Raw genomic sequence first — 21905 nt, 5'->3', positions numbered from 1 at the left:
ACGGCCCTGATTCAGAGCGAGCACTCTTGTCAGAGCGTCCGGCTCTGAATCAGGCCCTTATTTTGTTATTTCATTGAATGTGAAGGAGATTACAAGGTACAGTGTAGTATTTTATAAAAAATGGCCAAGATTGAATATTTAAAGGCATTTATTATTGCTAATGGATTTGTTTTTTATGTAATTCTTACTTTATGCCTCAATCTTATTTTTGTTGAATACCCGGTGTTACCAAGGATTTTAAGAATGTTTGTTTACACATCATCCTCCAACAAACCTCTCCATAGGCAGGCCTCACGAAAAGTGTGACAAACTTCCCCATAAACAGTCCTAAGGTCTTCGAAGGAAGTAAGACCTGTAATGGTGTAAAGCAAACTTCGGAGATAGAAGTATTCAAAATTTGTCGGATGCACAGTGTAAACACGGCCAAGAGCTTCTGTTGCTCTGATACCAGGATGACCATCTACAATGACTCCCCGTTTCTGTGCATAAAAACTTTTCGAGAAGCATTCCATGCGTAATATTTTGGCAGCTCACAGTACAGCAGGGTCCTTGCAAAGTCATATTTTTTACACAGTTCGAAGAAAGAAGTCAATGTTATTGCGTAATTTGGTATAGTCAGAGAGCTGAGAATGCTGGCAAAGCCTGCTAAAGCTCTATTCGATAATAAACATGAAGATCAGGACAAAACATGACAACAAAAACGCTTGCTCCGAGGCCCTACCCATATACTGTGAGGCCCCACAATGAGCGTCCAGCAAAAATTGTGTTTTTTAATTAATTAGAAATTAAAAGTAATTAATTTCCATTTAAAAATGTTTTAGTTGCCTCTGCCGTGTTATAATAGGCCCGTATGTAAAATTTCACGATCTTCGCTTGTAAACTGTGGATTTGTATAGAAATACAGGACAAATTTTCGCTTTTATATACAGTAGAGAAAAAAGAAAAGAAAAAATAGTAGATAAGCTAAATCCTTTTCTAATTCCGTACCTGACTTGTAGAGGGCAAATCCTATGCAAAAATTTAGGTTTTTAATTAATTAAAAATTAACAGTAATTAATTTTGATTTAGTAGAGAAGATAGAAAAGAAAAAATAGTAGATGAGCTAAATCCTTTTGTAATTCCGTTATACTATGCAAAAACTGTGGTTTTTCATTAATTAAAAATTAACAGTAATTCATTTTGATTTAAAAAATTTTTAGTTGCCTCCGTCGTGTTTTAATACGCTCGTATGTAAAATTTCACAATCGTGGCTTGTAAACTTGATTTGTATAGAAAGACAGAAGGACAACTTTTCACTTTTATATAGTAGAATACATCATTAAATGTATTAACTTTGTACTTTTCTAATTATATCATTATTGTAACTAATGTTTTTTGTTTTTCTTTTTGTCTTTGCTCCAAAACCACAGCTTGAAATGCTGAAATTACTACTGTAATATAGAGAATATTTTCTCATTTATTCACATTAGTCTCTATCCCAGTGGAGTATAAAATCTTGGGCCCTGATTCATTAAGGATCGTTATTGCAATTGCAGCTCCATAATCGCACACAGGTCTGCTGCGAATATATTCTAATGAATGCTATCGCAATGCCATCGCACTGCCAGCATAGAGACGCCTACTGCCTCCCACTACCGCTACCGCTATCTCACATCCGTAATACCTTGCTAACCTCCATAAACATTGGTAACATCGAGTACCATCAGCCCCTCATGCAGAATTACAGCAGCCCTGACCCTACTTAGAAATTACTAACCTCGTTGCACGCAGTAAGTACTCAAGCTGTGTATACAATTGCACTGGCTAATTTATGCAACGGTGTTCAAACGGACAGACACGCCTGCGTTTCTGTGAACACCCTCCTGTCACCACCGCCAAATGCTCACTGCTTGTCAATCACTCTGCAATGGCTCTCTGTGGTCTCCGTGATCGCAGTGCAATCACAGGGGTTACTTTGCGTACACGCACTGCGATGCATGCGCAGTACGCAACAATCGCCATTCTGCATATGCTTTAGCAGTTGCAATACTTAAAGAATCAGGCCCTTGTCTAAGCTGCTTAGCCGCTCAGTGGCATTTATTCCCTACCATGCAAACACTAGTGTTAATATGGTCAGAAGCCAAGCAACCTAGCAGCATACCGTTGCAGTGTGGAAGGAAAATGGAAATAACAGAGGAAACTGAAGCAAATGCAGGAAAAACATACAGTGGGGCAGATGTACTAAGCTCTGGAAAGTGATAAATTAGAGAGTGATAAACTACCAACCAATCAGCTCTTAACATTGTAATTTTTCAAACACTGGGGGAGATGTACTAAGCTCTGGGAATTGATAATTTGGAAAGTGATAAACTATCAGCCACTCAGCTCCTAACTGTCATGTTACAGGCTGTGGGCATGATTCAGAGCCGCTCGTAACCGGCCGCTCGCTCGCTCTGAGCGATGTTCGCACAACTGCGCATGCGTATGGGTCGTAATGCGCATGCGCAAACCAGTCATTGCGGTCGGAAACCGTGCACTCGCAAAACAGCGAGGGGCTGCTAATTTGATTAACAGAATGTACCGTTTGTGGATGGTAACGGGAAGGTGCTTGAAAACGGGGGAGTGGCGATCCGAACGCAGGCGTGCCAAACGGTCAAAAGGGCATTTAATGGGAGTGCATAATTAGTAAAGAGTGTCATCGACCACGTCACTTGGTTGTCTTTTAGCCTGAACTGCTCGCAGTGATTGCAGTAGGAAAAACCTATCACAAGCACTGCGAGCAGTTCAGATGCCTTTCGATGTACCCGTTTAATCTAATAAATACCGGAGATGACGTGTGTTGCGAACGGCAAAGGGGCGTCTTTACAAAATAGCGAGCGCATTTTTCGTTTGCTCGCTCAGACATAGAGGCATCAACAAACCGCAAAGAGCGAGCGCTCAATTTAAATAGCTGGCCCCTTTTTGGAATGACCGTCCGCAAATAGCGTCCGGCTCTGAATCAGGCCCTGTGTTTGAAAAATGACAGTTAGGAGCTGATTAGTTGGTAATTTATCACTTTCCAATTTATCACTTTCCAGAGCTTAGTACATCTTCCCCACAGACTTTAACATGACAGTTAGGAGCTTAGTGGCTGGTACTTTATCACTTTCCAGAGCTTAGTACATCTCCCCCACAGACTCCACACAAGGCATTGGTCAGAATTGAACCAACAGTCACTATGACATCATGCTGCCCATAAGGAGACTTGTTTGCTGTTGTGGGTAAAGAACACATTCAGCTTGGTACAGCAAATAACACTCCTAGGGGTATATTTACTAAAGTGTGGGTTTTAAGAAATGAGATGTTGCCCATAGCAGGTGCTAGACAGGGCCGTGATTAGGGTAGTGTGGCCGGTGCCGTGGCACAGGACACCGCAGGGCAGGGGGCGCTGTTTGGGCCTGTCAATTTTCTGTTTATTATCATTCTCACTTGTAGATTCCTCTTATTTTATCCCCAGCATCTCCTGGCCTCCTCTATCTCTTCCCTGGCTATTCCCCATGAAGCCATGGCCCTTTTTCGGTGTGTTATCTCCCTATTTAGAAAATAGGCAGGGGGCACCAATGCTTTTTCTGGCACAGGGCACCAAAAAGTCTAGTTACGGCTCTGGTGCTAGATAACTGTTAAGGAGAATGTTAGTGGTTGCTATGGGCAACGTCTTCATTTCTAAAAACTCTCACTTTAGTAAATATACCTGCTACTGTATAAATGCTAAAATTGACAGCATATTCTTCAATGTGGGTGAATCTGTTACTTTCACTACTATCATAACCATTTTATGCATAGATATGTGCAAATATCCCTTGGTTAATTCTCCAAAATTATTAGTAAAACTTGGATGCGAGTTTGTTCTTCAGCATTTTGGTTCAAAATTTTTAATAATTGAAATAATTAAAAAAGAAAAAAAAACACTTGCGGCTACATCCAAAATAATTTTTTTTCTTACTTTATGATGACATGGCCGATAAAGATTTCATTTTGCACGCCTAGTCCTGGCACAGGATTAATGAATGTTTTTCCTTAGATTTCCATTCATATGGATGGAGAGATGCATTCAGGTTGTCTAAGAAGTGCAACTAAAACTGGGGACACACTAACAGATATATTGGCCGATCAATTGATCGGCCAATATATTGGGTGCCCATCGGCCAGTGTGCACCAGCGATATGTCTGTGAACGTCATTCACAGACATATCGCGTCAGCTCTGCTGCACAGCTGATGTACAGATATATCTGCAGAGATATTGGGGCATCGTGCTGTGTGTATTAATGGTCCTCCGGCCGCCCGTACACGTGCTGCAGAGGCAGCAGGGAATGGGGCGTGATACGCCCCCGAGCCAGTGGGATCTGCGGCCATATGACAGATGATATTTGTTCAGTGTATATGAACAACCATCATCTGCAGATATATCTGTGAAGTGTGTACCCAGCCAGAAGCATCAAAGCATTTCAGATATGCTGTCAGTCTTGAATTTGTTGAAATTGTGACATTTTCTAGAAAATTTCTTGTACAAAAATTACAGTTCAACATTTTTTTTTGTAGCTCAACCTCCTGGGCACAGTTACTGTATAGACTTTCAATAATGAGCTCTGCAAATGGACATTCATTGGACATTCATATTCATCTGCTGAGCATCTCATCTGGGACATCCTTTTTGAACTGGAACAGAAGAGCACCCTGTAGCCTAGAGATAGAGAGCGCATCCTTTGAAGCACCTTGAGTTCATCCTCCTGCTCCTATCCCTCTTTTCTGTGACATCATAACGTTATTTGTGCTGGGGCTGGCAGGAGCGACTCAGGACGTGGAAATTCCCTGCTATCAATTCAAAACACAGTTCATGTACATTATATTTGTCTATATTTGGGATCTCCACTCCTAGTGCCACGTTGATGTGATATGTGTCATTGATAAGTGAGTGACAGGTCCACGAAGATGCAGTTGTCAGTGAAATGCGTCATCAAACCACCATTCTGCCTACTTCACTATGGATCCGAGAGTCTCCCTGACATTTTAGAAGAGCATATATTTGCTATAGAGCATATTTGTATTAAAATGGGCGCAGGGTGTGTGGTACACAAGGGGGCCCTGTACCGCACACCCTGCAACCATAGTATTACCTTGTGCCGGCCAGCAGGTCCCTCTTCATACTGTGCCAGAGCCTTTGCATCTTCCCAAATACTACTGGAAAGATGATGCCGCTGAAGCGAAGGGACCCAACACAAGGTAAGAGGCAGGGCTTAAAGGGGAAATGCTGCTCAGAGGAGGTGGCGCCTCGCACTGTAAGAAGCCCCTGAAATAGAATATTAGGGATTTTTTAAAAATAAATACTCTAATTATTAAATAAAGTTTTATGAACTTTACATGCAAAAGGTATCCATAGCAACCACATAGAAACACGTTTCATTGATCATCAGAGTGTAAAGCGTTTTTTTGACGTCCCACTGTCAGCCCTCCCCACATCCAACACAACTCCCAAGTCAGGTCCTTTGAATACTAACTCCATTCATGCAAAATCCTATCATTGCAAAAATAAACACATAACAATAGTTTACGTTATCTGACTTCCTCATTACTTTACAGTATGCTGAGATGAAAGGGAAATATGGAACCGGCAATAAATATGTATCGTGTGTCACACAGGCGCCACATTTTTTAATATTGTGTGTTTGCATTCTGCTTGTTAGTTTCTAGCAGGGCTCTCTAGACAGAAGAACATTGTGCATTCAAGACAGTGATCACAGTTCTTGTGATGGATTATAAATCCCTTCATTTGATGGGTATAAATGCACTCGAACAGAAAAAAACACTGGCAGTAAATTGCTACCTAAGGTTGCATTAAGCTGATATTGAAATAAATGAGCTGATTATATGATAGTTTACATAAAACAGGATTAGACTGGCAGAATAGGTTTTCCTTTTTTTTTTTTTTTTTAGATCTATTTATATCATTAATATTATGGCAGTGGATTATCTTGCACATACTAGAATAACAATTCAAGACACTTAATGTATTTGTGGCTATGAGCAGGGAACACTTACAATTATTGGAGCCGCCAAAGACATTGTGGATTATATAGATTCACAACAGTACTGTATATTAACAGCTATTGTCCAAAGTCTGATAATATCCCACATAAATAACCAAGTGTCTCCTTTGACAGTCACTTTAAGGAACATTGCTAAAATATGTATTTAATGAGGAGCTTAATGTTAAAGACAGTGTGCAGAAAAACTATTGTACTGGCGGACCAAATTTTAGGAACACATATTATATTTGTAACCCCAAAGGCCTGATATAGAGGAGCACGCGATGCTGATGTTTGCACAGTTGAGTGATTATCTGCTGCTGCGCGTGTTCGGAAAGTTCTGTAAAGCTCTATGGCACATGCGTTCCCCTGAGTGTACGTGAAGTCTGATATTGCTTATGGAGATGCTAGCATTAGAACCCGCTAGGCAAAACCTTTGGGCATTCCTGACAGTGTCTGGGAGGTGGCCATGGACATGTTATGGGAGTATCACAGGCATGTCAGTGAACATGACTGCATTCCCAAATACAGAGCTGGAGTCATAGAAACCATGTTTAGCTGGAGTTCAGAAGGAGACACTGCTCCGGCCATAGGATGGTACAAGTTTTGGTGGTGGACACGATGGTGTGCCAGTTACACTGCCCACCCACATTGAAAGTGGGCATCTCAGGGCTTGCACATTCTAGTGCACACTAGAACCCAAGGGGGAAGCTGAAACTTGCATTTGCATATTATCACTGCTGCAACTCCACAAAAAACACAACTGTGGCTGCAACTGCCTCCACCTCTTAGTTTCATAGTCGGGACGATTACTCCCATGCTTGTCACTTGGAATGCAAGCACAAAGCCAGCACATAATACTATGTGCACTGACAATGAGCTAAGATGTCAATACAAATATATACTGTATATCACTTATATATATTTTTTTTATATATATGTTTATAGTTCAATCAGTATGCTTGTAGGTTTTCTTCGCAACAGAAAATCTCAGTTTATAGCAGATCACTGTCAATCTTACATGGCTTTAACATCATAGGTATCAAAATTATATGTAGCGAAATTTGCTCAGGAATGGATGGAAGAACATCATAAAAGTTCAAGTTGTTGGCTTGGCCTCCAAATTCCCCAGATCTCAACCTGATCAGGCATCTGAGATGTGCTGGAAGTACGTCCGAGCCATGGAGGTCCCACCTCACAACTTACAGGACTCAAATGATCTGCTGCTAACGTCTTGGTGCCAGATACCCCAGGACACCTTCAAAGGTCTTGTGGAATCCATGCCTGGATGGGTCAGAGCTGTTCTGGTGGCACGAGGGGACGTAAACAATGTTAGGCACTTGGTTTTAATTTTATTGCTGATGGATGTAAAAAACTGTATATACAGTGTAAAGAAAAAGAATGTGATCCCATTTTAATTATGTGGATTTCTGCATTAGTGAATGTGATTGGATCTTTATAAACATGCTTTAAATTACATTACTACTTCATCAACATTGTGATATTGACATTATACTGTCGACATTTTGACTGTTGACATTGTAACTGTCTATACCAAACTTGAAAATGTATATGAAGCCTTGGATTTAAGAACTGGTTGACCCTCCTATACCAGCAATAACCTCAGCCAAATGTTTCTTGTAGTTGTTGATTTGACCTGCACAACAGTTAGGAGTAGTGCGGTAGGAAGTGAGAGAAGTACTAAAGATAAAGAGACCTATTCATCAAACGATATAAGGCCTGGTAACCATGCGGAAAAGCTAGTTTCCACATATTTAGGATACCGGGCTAGTAGGGCCACCTGATATTCAGCAAAGTTTGCTTCCCAGAACAAGTGCCATCTTCAGACGGCGCTTGTTTTCAGATCTCGCTCCTTCCTATGGGAAGGAATTCCGGGGATGCAAAGAGGGATCCGAGCGGAACCCTCCGTCGCCTCCTCACTACCTCCCCGGCGGCTTTGCACATGCGCGACCTCAGGTCATGCATTCATAGCCGGGACGTCAGGAAATAGGTAAGTAATATCGCTACATCTAACCGAGGGGACAGCTGATTTTCGTAATTATGAATTGCTCTGCTGTCAAGTTTCTCCCGCTACGAGTTGGATACTTAAGTATCCCTCGCAGCGAGACCATTCCTTAATCATCTGGGGCCATACAGCCTCCAATGATGAATAGGCCCCTAAAACCGTTAAGTACTCTATGGGGACCATTACAGTTAAAAATGGGAGACTTTATTTTGCTAATGAAAATACATATTTTCTATGACACAGATCCAACTGATCTTTCAAATATGTACAGAAGTCAAAAAGTGCATGCAGGTCTATAGGATGGAATTGACCTAAGAGCCCTAAATCTCATTACCATCAAAAATGTGTAAGGTTCAGGAGTATAATCCAATAATCCAGCTGTTAGGTGTTGTTTTCTAATGTTGACCTTATATGAGTCTTTTACTCCATATCATTGTGTTAATACCACATTACACACTTTATATTTGTTAAGTGTTGTTTTTAAAAATAATTATCAAAGTGCATACAAGTGAATATTTTTTTATTGATTATTAAAAAATTACCAGTCCCCTTTAAATCGGCTGCAGGATGTTGGTACATTACATCAGTTTAATTTATATCTGAGTTTAGTCTGGTAATAGTGTGATTATATTTCTAACTATATCACAGTGGTTTTTTTTTTTTTAGAATTTATTATAAATGCTGTTGCATTCATGTATTGGAAAAACTGGAGCTATCCTGTTTTTTTCTATAACCTTGCAAAAGTATATCATGCTGGACTCAAGAATATATCCACATTTTTGGGGGGTATATCAGCTCACACACTAGCTGCATAATTATTTCAAATTAAATATTACATTTATTTTTAAGAACATTTATGATGGTAAAAACCAAGAATAAAAAAGATACAGTTCTATAGGGGTGAATAAGAACATGCAGACATTACATATATATAAATATATATATATATATATATATATATAAAACAATTTATTTGCACAGTGCATACACTATAATAAAAAGCAATACATTAATTAATGTTACTAAAATATAAAGCATTCCTAAAAATATACCTTATTGACGCAATAAAGGTCTTATAAATACATATACAGATAACAGTGAGGTGGTCAGTTATTATAATTACCCACAATAAGCATCACTCGATTTATATAACTTAAAGGATAATATGCTCATTATATTATAATAAAAAAATATTGTGCAGTAATTTTCAAATAAAATATATTGATTGACAACGTTCAATGTTCAATGCGAACATATACCAGCTCGAATAGATGTATATTAATGTCACAGACCAGCTGACAATATGATATAATGTCATTGATAACAGTGCCAGCTTAGAAACAGCAAAATCATAAAACATAAATAAATAAATGAAAAATGTTTAACTACTTAACTGGCGTGGCCGCATGTGATGCGACTGGCATAGGCAAACGCAGGGGGGATTTCCATCTGCCTGGAAACCCCCCTCCCCAGAAAAAAACATGACCACAATAGAAATAGTAATATAATAGAATGTTACTAGTGCTGCATGTTCTTCTCAGTATCACAAATGAAATAATTAGCACCACCTGTAGATCGCTTAACATGTATCAGCCAGTAATAAATAACCTGTGCACCAACTAGGAGATCTGGAAAACATGCACTGTTAAGGATGCACTGCTATAGAGCCCAATATGTACATATATGTCCAGGCAGGGCCGGATTAAGGGGCGGTCGTCCCTGGGCCCCCACACACAGAGGGCCCCCACACTACTGCATGCAGCAGCACAGTCAGTGCTGCTGCATCAGCTTGGGGCAGGGCGGTAATGCGGACGGCACATAAGTGCCGTCCGCACTACACAGCACAAACACACAGCCGCCGGTGTCGGCAGCTGTGTGTTTGTTTTAGCAGCCGATGAGAGTCAGACAGACTCTCAACAGCTGCTGCGCAGCGGCCCACTGCCGGAGCCTCCGTCTTCTGGCTCCCGCAGTGGCTGATGGGAGAGACGATGACGTCTCTCCCATCATGCAGAGCGGGCCGGCCTGGGAGGATGCCGGACGGAAGAGCAGATGCCGGAGCGGGGCTTAAGGTAAGTGGAGAATTTTTTTTTTTCAGCGTCTGTGTCTGGGAGTGGGGACAACTACTTCTAAGGGCACTGCTGCATTTGGACTACTACTAGGGGCACTGCTGTGGGGGGGGGGGGAATACTACTAGGGGCACTGCTGTGGGGGGGAGTAGTACTAAGGGCACTGCAGTGGGGGGGATACTACTAGGGGCACTGCTGTGGGGGAGGAAAGTACTACTAGGGGCACTGGTGTTTTAGTACTACTAGGGGCACTGCTGTGGGGGGGGAATACTACTAGGGGCACTGCTGTGGGGGGGGGAAGTACTACTATGGGCACTGCTGTTTTAGTACTACTAGGGGCACTGCTGTGGGGGGGGAGTACTACTAGGGGTACTGCTGTGTTAGTACTACTAGGGGCACTGCTGTGGGGGGGAAGTACTACTAGGGGCACTGCTGTGGGGGGGGGAAATACTATTAGGGGCACTGCTGTGGGGGGGGAAAGTACTGCTAGGGGCACTGCTGTGGGGGGAAAGGACGACTACTACTAGGGGCACTGCTGTGGGGGAGGGAAAGGACTACTACTAGGGACCTCTGGGGGTACTACTAGGGGCACTGCTGGGGGGGGGATTGAACTATTACTTGGGACACTGCTGGGGGTACTACTAGGGGCACTGCTGGGGATACTACTGGGGGCAATGCACACTGCTGCGACCACTACTGGGGGACACAGCATAGAGGGTAATTACTACTAGGGGTACTCCTGGGGGGACTACTGTATGGTGCATATTACAGCTGGTTAAGTACTAATTCTGCCCTCTTCATGGACCGGCCACACTCACTCTAAAATCACGCATTTGGAAACCCCCTCTAGAAATCCTGCGTTTGCCACTGACTGCAGTTAGAAGGGCTTCATCTGGCAAGGTTGCATCACCAGTTGCTCTGTCCCCTGGTTTCTGCAGGGGAGATCCATTCTGCGCAATTGCAGAACGGATCTCCTCTGACCAGGGGCATTTCTAGAGAGGAGGGGGCCCATGTGCAGTCTCAGTCACAGCCCCCTCCTCTCAGTCCGGCGGCAGGCTGCACACCGAGTGCAGTGCGGCCAGTGCCGCACTGATAGACTCTGGGCACAACAGTGTGCCCGGAGTCTAAGCATGCGCAGGTCACAGGGAAAATTTTCCCTGTACTGCGCACGTGCAAAACGATGGGAAAATGTCCATGGCGGACATTTTCCAGACTTTTTACAGCGCTGACACTAGCGCCGACTTGGGACCCAGGGACCCATGTGCACCGCACACCCTGCACCCATTATAAATACGCCCCTGCCTCTGACTCCTCGGATCCCACTGCAGTGATGCAATGGTCTGTGACCACCGACATCACTGCTTGAATTGCACCCCAGAATGCCGTGTTAATGGGGGAGGTATCTTTTGGCTCTGGGAGAAGGCTGGATTAAGCTTTTTATTAAAAAATTTTTGGCTGGGGGATACATAATTCTTTTTTTTACATATATAGTGATACATGGGGAGAGGGGGGACTAAGGTGGGGACCCATTGTCCCTGGACGTAAGGGTGGAGGCTCTGCCATGGGGATCTATTCCCACTATGGCGATGGTGGTTGATATTGCTGGTGAACTTTTGACACTAGGGGGGGCACTATTTTTGATGGGGGCCTATAGACATAGGGGTTGGTGGGCAAAACATCCCCTATGTATATTTTTTTAAATAATATATTTAAATATATTTTTAAAAATGCTATTTAAACTTAATTAAATTAACAAACCTACAAATTTATGTGTAGTTTTAACGAAAAAAATTGTCAGTTAAGTGGGTAATAGAAAGTGAAATATAGAAAAACTGCGCTTCAAGCAATGGTGCAGCAATACAGCCGTTGAAGTGGTCACTCGCACTTTCAAAATTAAATTCTTATAACAAAGTACTTGCGATTATCTGCACTCCCTCAGGTATTGCTGTGGTTCACGTAGTTCAGTTCCCAGTTCTTAAATTTATTCAGTCAGAAAATGTCCCTTGTTGCCAATCGGTATATTCAGGAGTAACAATCCCAATGATTATGTTCTTAATTATCCTCTATATATAATAGCATATAAAACATAGAGATGGGTATATATAGTGAAGTATTGTTTATTATTATTATTATTATTATTATTATTATTCTAAAAAAAAACTTGATTAAAACAAAAATATACAGATAATATACAGAGCCTCGTACCAGATGGTGTGGGGGCCAATATCACACACCCAAGTTCGCATATAGGTATCAACAGTAATCACCCGGGTTAAGGTACTGGAACATCAATGGTCGCAAGAGTGAATATGTCTCTCCACAAATATCACCTGGATGACCCTCTGTCTGCATATACTGTAACACCAATGTGTTTCTGCTCTCCAGGAGGCTTTCTCAAGGTGTATCTTCTAAATTCCCTGATCCACTTATATAACCTTATGTCTCTTCTGATTGGTCACTCAATCAATCCTCCTTAATAAACCTTTTTCTCTCCCTATTCTATTTAAATAGCATGTGTCAAATGTCTCGTACCTTTCAAGGCTTATCATTAGATATCCTCAACCGGGGCTTTTTCATAGAAATCCCAAAAAGGATTATATAAGCAGATAATTTACGCGTACGTTCCACACATGGAACGCAAGCTACTTCCAGTTTACGGCATCATCGGCCCTCCGTTGAACCGGAAGTGGCTATATGGAACTCACAATGCATTCCACTTACGCCACTAGTGGAGCGCACTTCCGGTGTCACACTCAAAAGGCTTTTACTACCTGGACGGTAAGATGCCTGAATCTAGCACTTACCTCCTGATGCTATTTTCATTATCCATGTGCCGCGTGCTGCTACTTCTGGCTCCCATTTAAAAGAAGAGCCGGAAGTGGTTCTCTCCATGAAAAGTCCGTGTAGGGCAGTGGTGGTCAACCTGTGGCTCTTGAGCCACATGCGGCTCTTCCATTGTCCTGATGTGGCTCCCCTGCCAGCTCCCCTGACTGACACCAACTGCTTGAATGACACATGGAGAGGTTGCTGTTGTGACACATGAGGGGCTGCTGGAGTGACACATGGGGAGTTGAATTGTATTATGTGAATCTGTTTTATTTTTTTATGTGTGGCTTTTTCAGTGTATTATTTGTGGATGTGGCTCTTTCAGTGTATTTTATGTGGATCTGGCTTGGGTCATTGTATTTTATGTGGATCTGTTTTTTTCAATGTTTTTATATTGTTCTGGCTTTTTCTTTCCCTATAATAGTTACCTCCACAGTGATTGTGTGCATGTGCTTTTACATGCTCCTACAAAAATCATACGAGGGGCGTGACATAGCTGGCACAAGGCCACACCATTTTTTGCATGTGTGCCTGCGGCGCGCACATGATCTCGGCTCTTTGACATACCTACAGATATTTTTGGCCAACCCTGGTGTAGGGCATAGAGTATTAATTTTAAAGTGCCCATGTCCCTAATTAAAAATTACATTAGGAACCACATTTCTAAAAATCTAAATAATGAAGGTTCAAAAAAAAACTATAGATGAGAAGAGAGGAAAGTTCTTAAAATAATCAAAAACATAAATGCATAATTTCTAAAAAAAAAAAAATCATATTGCCTTCCACAGGGATTTATGTTAATATTATTATTATTATTATTATTATTATTATTATTATTATTATTATTAATAATAATAATAATAATAATAATAAACACTTCTCAATTTTTCATGGGATTGCTGCTTTATGTTCCTCTTTAGCATGCATATTTTGTCTTAGATATTTATTCTCCTATAAATAATAATAATTTTTTCAATACCTCTTTGGAAGGCAAACAAGTATGGCTGCCAAAGTGTCACAGGAGAGGAGGGGAAGACAAAGCTCAGTTGCCCTGTTAAATACAATACATATTCTAGTCATCATGATCATATTAAGGTTAAACAAGGAATAAAACCTATTTTAAAAAAAATATGGGTTAATGTTTTATGTATGAATAACTTATGAAAAATTAAACACTAGTTTGCAACGAGACACAATACAGAAAATTACTGCAACCCACAAACAATATGGCAGCCTCAGCGAAAACTGTCTATCTCTAAGAAAAGATCTCTATATCATCCAACTATACATAATCATTGGCTCAGCCCTAAGGCTAGCCATAACATAGCTATTAATCTTTCTTGTTTCTGTTATGGTTGCCAATAAAACGTAAACTTATATAACGCGCCAATAAATTTAATGTAGTCTTCTGGTTTAAAATCAATAAGATAAAAAAACATTAATGTATCCTTACCTAAACATTTAAATTATACCAGTCATAAATAATAAAGTGAAAAAGTGAGAAGAAAGCAATTTAATATAGCTCTGTAAACTATGCTAACGATAAATATATATATTATAAGGGCACAGTCGTGCCCTTATATTAAGGCTGAATAGACAAAAATGGAAATCTCCATAGAGAATTCCGAAGGGGGTCAGGGTGTTTAAGGGGCTACACCTCAAAAGCTATTGGAGATTCTGGGCTGAAATTTGGCACAGACAGGTAGAACTGTCGCTTGGTGCTGCGTGACAAATTTCACGGCATAAACTTAACAAATGAGGATTTGGGAGTAATCTAAAGCTCCAACTGTCACTTTTTTCTGACATTCTCAGTTAGGACAACTTTTCTGCTATTTTCTATAGGGGATTTTTGGGAAGGCATAACTCAGGGTAGGGGGCGAATTTAAACTTGGGGTTTGTTTTATTAGGTAGCTATTGTTCCAGAATAGGGCCTTTTGGGGTTCAGGCAATTGAGAAAGTTACAGTTTTTAAACTATTACCTCACAAATCTGCCATTATACAGATAGGAAGTTTCAATTCCTTGCGCAGCTCCAGTAGAAGCCTTCAGCAGGTGTACTCACTGTGGCTTCACTTGGGTGCACCAAGATGGCTAAACTCTGCAGCAGTAGCGGGAGCTGGGACCGGGGAGAAGGAAGCCGGTGTTTGCTGCGGCCGGGATGCGGGGGATAGGGGGTAGGCAGGGCCGTAGCTAGGGTAGTGCGGCCGGTGCCATCACACAGGGCAGCACAGGTCAGGGGGCAGTTTGGGCCTGTCAAATTTCTGTTCATTATCATTCTTGCTTGTAGCTTCCTCTTATTTCATCCCCAGCATCTCCTGGCCTCCCCTATCTCTTCCCTGGTCCTTCCCCATGAAGCCATGGCCCTTTTTTGGGCATTTTTTCCTTCTATATTTCCAGAACCAGGACCAGTTCAGAGCCCAGTGCTGGTTGTGCTTAATATGGGGGACCCCTATATCATTTGTCCCCCTGTATTTTGGCAACCAGGACTGGTTGTGAAAAGCCTGGTGCTGGTTGTGCATCTTACGGGGGACCCCTACATCATTTGTCCCCTGTATTTAGCACAACCAGTACTGGGGTCTTGGGGGGGGGGCACTCCATTTTTTTTTACACAGGTTTAATTTTTAAACAGAAGCACAGATGGGTCTCACTGATTCCATCCATGCTTCTGTGTTTATTTATACACAGATACAGGTATCACGGATCATTCAGATCTGAGCCTGCATCAGTCTGTTGCTACCTCCCCTGGGTCCTGCCGCCTGCACCACTGCTGCCACTAATGCCCATGGGTCCCGGTTGCAGCCAACGTCTGCTATCTCCTGTGTTCCCGCTGCAGCTTACAGCAGTTTCCTTCCCCTGAGTCCAACACCGCTACCGCCCGCACTGACCTGCCATCTTGGTGAACCCAAGTGAAGCCACAGTGAGTACACCTAATGGAGGCTCCTACTGAGGCTGCACATCAAGTTGAAACTTTGTATCTCTATAATGGTGGATTTGTGAGGTAATAGTTTAAAAAATATAACTTTCTCAATTACCTAAACCCCAAAAGCACCTACTCTGGAACAATAGTTACCTAATAAAGCAAACCCAAAGTGTAAATTTGCCCCCTACCCTAAGTTATGCCTTCCCAAATATCCCCCATAGAGAACAGCAGAAAAGTGGTCCTAATTGAGTGTCAGAAAATACTGACAGTTGGAAATTTAAATTACTCCCAAGTCCTCATTTTTTATGTTTTTGCCGTGAAATTTGGCATGCAGCACCAAGCAACAGTTCTACCAGCCCATACCAAATTTCAGCTCTGTACCTCCAATAGCTTTTGAGGTGTACCCCTTTAAACACCATGCCCCATCAGATTTTTTCTATGGGAAAATTCAGTTTTTTCCGAGAGGACCCATACGTTGCTCGTCCCCTGTATCTGATTAGCCTGGTGCTGGTTGTGCATAATACAGGGAACCCCTGCATCATTTTTCCCCTGTGTTTAGCACAACCAGCACTGGGGCTCCAAAGCTCAATGCTGGTTGTGCTGTGGTGGCACGTCGTTTGAGCTCCAAATGAGCACACAATTCTGTGAATTAGCAGCTCCACCATTTTGTGAGTGACAGCAATCTCATTCTGTGAAAGTGCTGAATCTGCAGTTAACTACAGGGTCTGATGGCATACCATATCTGTATTGTGCAAGGAACACATCCATTAAGGTGTCAGTGTTAATGATCGTAATTTCATTGCTTTTTTTAATTTGAGTGCCACAAATTCAGTAGGTTTTGCGAAATTTCAGACCATGTCTAAGAAGTCTTAATGGGACATGTAAAACTGTAAAGTTTTTTGTCTATGGAATATATATTAAACAAACATTCACACAGGTGTAATAGGTCCGTGTTGGGTCAAACAGTACAACACACATGATTGGCCAACTGCCTTGAACAGATTAGAGAGGGCAATAGTAGTTTCCAAAACACACTTTTATTAATGCAGGAAAATCAAGAAAGATTTCAGGAGGCTAATAACCGCTTTCATGCAACTTTCTTGCATCTACTTGAGAACCAGAACACTGCTCTACATGACATAAATGCCACAATGGTTAATTTTGGCACACAAATCTTAGGGCACTTACCCGACCCAAGCATAAGCACTTCTGGAGCCAGCACTTCCCAGACAAATACACTTGCAAGCACACCACCAAGACAGACACCATGCACTAGAGGTGGAATGCAAGTGGCACGAGGTGGTAAAGTCCCACCTAGGGGTAGGCTTTAATTTAATAATGTTAGGCACAAACGCATTCATCTTATATGAAAGTTGGCCATGATGCTTTAATTGTAAAAAAAAATACAAATATGTAAATGTGCAGTTGGGGTGGCCTTACAAGTTTACACCAATTTTTGCTCCAAACCAAACATGGGAATATGGTGTAAATTGTGTTGTGTACATTATTTTTGTATATGCTTTATACTTTTATAGACCACCATTTCAATTTAAATATACAAATTTTAAAAACATTATGGAAAGTAAAGATTGTGTGGGTATATGTATGTGTTTTACATACCTTAAGGGAACATGCAAGTGTTTTTGTCGTGTATGTTTCAAAGAATGTACACTTATTTGGTCAATAAAACAAATATACTTATGTGTACATGTGAAATACATGATAGTGATTATACACAATGTTGTTTGGAAAACACATTTCAGCCACAAAGGGGACTGTGCATGTTGCCTTGGAAATCAATACACACTGTTTAATATTTATGGAGTTAACTTTTCTCCATAAAAAATATTTTTTGGGGAAAAAAAAGAAGGAAATAATATGACACCACTTTACTAATAATACAATTGATTGTATTGTATGTAAACATTTTACCAATGGATAATACATAACAAAAATTTTTTTCCAATAAAGAGAACTGAGCAAAGTGTAGCTTGTGTTTTCCTAAATTGATTTTAACCTTAAATATTTATGTAGCACAATGCTTAAAAATTGGTCTAGGTTAATTTCTAATGACCACCCTAATATTAACATTACCTATAAAAATGTTGGTAGCAAACCTGTTGCACCTTAGCAGAAGGATATTATAATACTGATAGATCAAATGAGGTTGCTTGAAAAGGAAAAGTCCTACACAACTAAGCAAGCCACAAACAAATTATGGGTACCCATTTAATGGGGCATACATGGTTTATACCTAACATTTGAGATGTTGGACTTTACCTTAAAAACATGTGTACACTACTGGCAAAATTAAATGTCGAATTACAAAGGTGATCTGATCTTTTAAAGGCTAAAACAGGGGTAAGTAACTACACACAAAAATAGGGTAAAGCTTACCCTGAAAATGCTGATTGATGAGCAGGAGCCTGATCTGTCTCCCACACTCTGTACTCAAATTGTCGCCAGATACAACAGAGGGCCTGATTCAGAGCCGGACGCTATTTGCGCTCGCTCGTTCAGGAAAAGGGGCCGGCTATTTAAATTGAGCGCTCGCTCTTTGCGGTCTGTTGACGCCTTTATGTCTGAGCGAGCGAACGAAACATGCTCTCGCTATTTTATAAAGACGCCCCCTGGCCGCTCACATCATACGTCATCTCCACTATTTATTAGATTAATCGAGTACATCGAAAGGCGTCTGAACTGCTCGCAGTGCTTGTGGTTGGATTTTCCTACCGCAATCATGCGAACAGTTCAGGCTAAGAGACAACCAAGTGACGTTGCCGATGACACTGCTATATTAATTATGCACACCCTTAAAACACCCGTTGTGACCGTTTGGCATGCCTGCGTTCGGATCTCCACTCCCCGTTTTCAAGCACCTTCCCCTGTTACCACCCACAAACCCCTCATCCTGTCACTCAAATTAGCAGGCACTCGCTATTTTGCGTACACACGATTTCCGACCTCACTGACTGGTTGGCGCATGCGCATTACGATCCATACGCATGCGCAGATGTGCGAACATCGTTCAGAGCGAACGAGCGGCCGCTTACGAGCGGCTCTGAATCAGGCCCAGAGTCCCCTGCTTGCTCACTGTTAAAGCATAATCAGCCGGAAGCGACTGCTGCAAACACAAATTATGCAGAAGACAGCAGCTAAGCACAATATCCAACACTTTTAAACAAGAATAGAACAAAAGGCCACCCGATTTATCAAGACATCTGAAACGTAATTTTAGCAGGCCAAAGGAGCGCTCTATCAATCACAGATCGAGTGGACTTATGTGCACCATTATAATTATGCTCAGCAGGAGAATCCGGAAGTGCCAACGGAGTAAGAAGCCAGCTCAAACACCCATACCCAGCATCACCTGAAAGAAAAACAGATTAAAAAAAAAAAAAAAACAAAGGTACTGACCCAGCAACCATCCCTCCGGCATTTGTCCAGCCTCAAACCGTGCATGAAGGGATGATTGCCTGAGGATGAAGGCATCATGACATGAGCCAGGGTAGCCGACTACAACACTCATGATTTTCATTTTTGCATCAAAACCACCTGCACATTTGTGGAATGTGCATGATGCCTATTGAGGTAAATGTGCGCACAGCCCTCTAGGTGGTCTCAGCTCAATGTGTGTGCAGTCAATAGCGACCAAGAAATTTTGGCATGCCTGCCATATTATAAAAAGCTACCCTGACGACATGCCACTGTGTGTCGTGGCTAGGGAAGCAAATGCAGGAATCAATTAGTGGTTGAAATACTGCCAGTACCTGGTTGAGGTATCTTGAAAATGTGGACTGGGATATACCGAGAACTCTACCAGTGACAGACTGAAAATTCCCAGTAGCCAAAAAGTGCAGCACAGCCAGAAGCTTATGCAGGCCTGAGACAGAGTGTGAACGTGCTGTTTTAGGGTCTAGGTCCTGTTTGACTCGGTCATACAGATGGAATATGTTGTTGCGATTCAGCTGGAACATCTGTATGATCTCGACATCGGCCAATGCGTTCAGGTTCAAACGCCTCCTGAAAAAACGGGGGCTAAGCAGCCTTTTTGGTACCTACATTACCTCCTGAGCCTGCTCAGTTTCTTGATCCTGGTTGTTCTCAGCCTGCTGATAGAGCCTCTGAAATCCCAGCCACATCAAGTTGCAAGCAGTTGAACTAAACTCTGCCATTTCTGCTGCACACAAAGATAGGCAGCAATTTGAGAGCCTTTTATATGCATCATCAATGTGTGGCCAGTGATTGCAAGTTGAAACACATGTGAACAGTTGCAAACACATCCAAACTCACGCAAATACTCACCTCAGGAGGTCGTCTATTTGAAAAGTCTATTTTGGTGTGAGTTTGAGAATTTCCCGTGCGAGTTCAAAAACTCGAATCTTAGTAAATTTGCGAGTTGTATTACTTTCTATGGGAAGTACTTGCGAGTTTGGACGATGGTGTATTTTGTCGAGTTTTGAAAACTCATGCGAGTTTTTATGTCAGTTTAGTGCGAGTTCACTTGTGTTTGCCTTTAGTGAATTTGCGAGGCAGAAAAACAGGCTAAACTCGAGTGAGAATGCAAACTCACCAAAAACTCGATTCATAGTAAATTTACCCCTTAGGGGTAAACATACTAAGAATTGAGATAGGCTGAGTTTTTTTTTTTAATCTTGATTTTATCGCCTAAACTCTGACTTTTTTTTTTGGTTTTGGAAATTTACTAAGGAGCGAGAAAGTGAGATTTCCGATGGTGAAGCAAATCGAGATTTCTCTCCCGAGTGAAGATGTGATTACTAACCCGAGATTACAGTGTTTTCTCACTGCAAATCTCGCCCGAGCTAGCAGCCTGCACATATCAGTGAAATATGTACAGGCTGCTTGTGTTGTACCTGTAAAAAACAGGTATGTTAAAAAAAAAGACATGAGGTCCCCCCCAAAAAACACTAACCAGCCCCGGACTTGCCAGCCTATCCTGGTACCTAAAATTATGGGGGCCAAAATGAATAGGGTTACCCCATAAATTAGGTACCAGCATCAGGCTGCAGGAGCAGGGCTGGTTTTAAATATAGGGGCAAAAAAATTGCATAGGGGTACCCCTATATTTAAAACCAGCCCTGGACCCTTACTAGTGGGGGCTGATGCCACAGCAAGGGGAGCCCTTTCACCGGGCCACCCAGCCGCAGCATCAGACCTGACCGCTAGTCAGCCCTGGGGAGTTGAGTACCCCTCCAATCAAGGGGTACCCCTCTCCAGGGCATTCCTGGCCTAGTCTGAAAGCTCGGGGCTATCCCCGCCACCCCTGGGTGGTGGGTGGCGGGTTGATAGTGTCAGTGTTGTGTAAAATTAGAAAAATCAACATTGTCTTTCCAGTAGAACCACAGGTGCCAGCAAGCCTCCCCCGCATGCTGGTACTTGGAGAACCACAAGTACCAGCATGCAGGGCATTAAGGGCCTGCTGGCACCTGTAGTTCACCGGGAAAGAAATGAGTAAAAAAACACTACCCACACCGTGAAATTAAAGTTTTTTTACACACAAACATACACTCACTGACTTACCTGCTGCCAAATGTTCACATCCACTTGTCAACGTAAAATATCCGTGGGAAAAACCTGAAAGAAAAAGCCAATATTCACCCTTAAGTGCTGCGACGTTCTCCGCAGATATCCAATTCTGTGGGCAGACACACTGTAAACAATCCTGTGTGCCAGCCAATCAGCGGCAGCTTCCATTAGTGGTCATTCATTGGCTGGGACCCACGTGGAGGAGCCGCTCATTGGCTAAGTCCACGTGGGTCCCAGCCAATGAACGGCTGATAACACAAGCAGCTGCTGATTGGCTGGCGCACGGGAGACTGAACTCATTAGCAAGACTGTAACAGCATAGTACAGCATATATATTTAGTATATATTATTTACTGATTACTTATATAGAGAATGTAAATGTGTTTTGGGAGATCAGTTTTGTATATTAGACTTTTTATAATGTATTTGGAGAAAAACTCAAGTGAGAGAGGTGCTACTGTATTATTAGTGGTCATTAAT

The sequence above is a fragment of the Taudactylus pleione genome, unplaced genomic scaffold (genome assembly GCF_031769625.1).
Source record: "Taudactylus pleione unplaced genomic scaffold, aTauple2 ptg000202l, whole genome shotgun sequence".
Taxonomy (NCBI): Eukaryota; Metazoa; Chordata; class Amphibia; order Anura; family Myobatrachidae; genus Taudactylus; species Taudactylus pleione.
Note: the sequence above shows the minus strand (reverse complement) of the source record.